This window comes from Colobus angolensis, unplaced genomic scaffold (assembly GCF_000951035.1).
Source record: "Colobus angolensis palliatus isolate OR3802 unplaced genomic scaffold, Cang.pa_1.0 Scaffold153, whole genome shotgun sequence".
Classification (NCBI taxonomy): domain Eukaryota; kingdom Metazoa; phylum Chordata; class Mammalia; order Primates; family Cercopithecidae; genus Colobus; species Colobus angolensis.
In genome coordinates this window covers 4,186,264-4,188,433 of record NW_012114633.1, presented here as the reverse complement: position 1 = coordinate 4,188,433, position 2,170 = coordinate 4,186,264, and the positions used below count along the sequence as shown (strand labels likewise).

The 2,170-nt window shown below is 51.3% G+C and overlaps 1 pseudogene; it reads right to left on the bottom strand.

Annotated features, from left to right (window-relative positions):
* Positions 1-649: 649 nt before the first annotated feature.
* Positions 650-1,936, bottom strand: LOC105507795 (annotated as a pseudogene).
* Positions 1,937-2,170: the final 234 nt, after the last annotated feature.

Here is a 2,170-nt window from a genome sequence, read left to right as displayed (position 1 = left end):
CACTCCTATGTTTGTGGCAGCACTGTTCATAATAGCTAAGATTTGGAAGCAACCTAAGTGACTATCAACAGATGAATGGATAAAGAAAATGTGGTACACATACACAATGGAGTGCTATTAAGTCATAAAAAACAAATGAGATCTAGTCACTTGTAACAACATGGATGGAACTGGAGATCATTATGTTAAGCAAAATAAACCAAGCACAGAAAGATAAACATCACATGTTCTCACTTATTTCTGGTATCTAAAAATCAAAACGATTGAACTCATAGAGATAAAGAGTAAAAGGATGGTTACCAGGGACTGGGAAGGGTAGTGGGGAGCAGGGGGAGGTGGGGATGTTTAATGAGTATGATAAACAATTAGTTAGGAGTGGCTGGCTGGAGTTCCAGGCCAGTGGGTCTTATGCTGTGAGGCACCATGGAAATGGGGCCCACAGACTCTTGCTACTCAGCCCCCTGGATTCAGCCTCATTCCTAAGGAATTGTTTAACAGCTTTTGAAGTATCCAAGGCAACCAGGGGCTGAAGTGGACCCCCAGCACTGCATGGCTGCTTTACAAAAATGTGGTCAGACTCCTTTTTTTTTTGACCTCTGAACATTTTATTGACCTCCTGCTCCCCAAAGGGTATGCTGCTTCTGCTGGTTTAATGTCTCAGAACTTTGGTGTCATTGGTCTCAGACACCACTTTGCCATCCAGTATCTGGTGGGTGGTGGTCTTTTGGATGGCTTTCATGGAGCTGCTGCTGTCCAGGGCATCACCAAGACTGATGTCCTCGCCATCTTCCAGCAGGTGATGGTAGGTGGTGATCTCAACCTCCAGCTTGACCTTGATGTTCAGCAGGGCCTCCTACTCCTGGGCTTGGCACTGTCCCTCTGCCTGAGTCTGTGCCAGCTCTGACTCCAGGTGCAGCAGGATCCCGTTAAGCAGCTCCATCTGCTGGGTGTAGTGGGCCCCCACCTCCCTCAGGCTGTTCTCCAAGCTGGCCTTCAGATTTCTCATGGAGTCCAGGTCCATCTCCAAGGACTGGACTGTATGTCTCAGCTCCATGAGCATCATCTCAGCAGCTCCAAACTCGGTGGACAGCGTGGTGACCACTGTAGTCTCTCCTCAGTCTGCTGAGACCAGTACTTTTCAAGCTCCTCTCAGTTCTTCCAAGCCAGCTCGTCATATTGGACCCGGATGTCTGCCATGATCTTGATGGGGTCCTGAGATTTGGGGACATCTACCTCCAGGGTCAACTCAGAGCTACTAATCTGAGCTTGTAGGCCTTTTACTTCCTCTTCGTGGTTCTTCTTCATAAAGAGCAGCTCCGCCTTGAGAGCCTCAATCTCTGTCTCCAGCTGCAGCCGAGTGACACTGGTCATCAGTAACCTTGTGGAGCCCATGGATGTCACTCTCCACAGACTGGCACATGGCCAGCTCTGTCTCATACTTGACCCTAAAGTCATCAGCAGCAAGATGGGCATTGTTGATCTGCAGAACGATGCTAGCATTGTCCACAGCATTTGCGAAGATCTGAGCCCTCAGGTCCTCGATGGTCTTGAAGTAATGACTCCAGTCTCTAACTTGGGGTCCCTTCTTCTCCAGGTGCTCCTGGATTTTGTTCTCCAGCTTCCTGTTCTCAGTCTCCAGGCTCCTCACTCTGTCCAGGTAGGAGGCCAGGTGGTCGTTCAGGCTTTGCATGGTCTCCTTCTCATTCTGGATGTCTCCCATTCCTGCCAGACCCCCGGCCATCCCCACAGCCAGGCCCTGGGATCCCACGCCACCCTGGAAGCCAGTGGAGTGGGACACGGAGATCCAGGAACCACAGCCCCCAGCACCTGCATAGACACTGGCTGCACTGCTGACCAGCTGGGTGCCGTAGCTGGGCACCTGGACAGAGCCCAGGGACCAGTAGTTGGTGAAGGTAGAGTGAGTGGTGAAGCTCATGCTGTCCCAGGAGGAGAGCAAGAGGACAGGACTTAGGCTTTGCTGACGACCCAGACAACTTTTTTAAACAGGCCTTTGATCCCATTTCTCCTGACGGGGTCAGACCTCAGATCTGGAGTCTTCAGCCACCTCCTACAGGAGCATTCAGGCTGGCAACAAGTCTGTACCTCCCCGAGATGAGATGGTCAGCAGTGCAGCCAGTGTCTATGCAGGTGCTGGGGGCTGTGGTTCCTG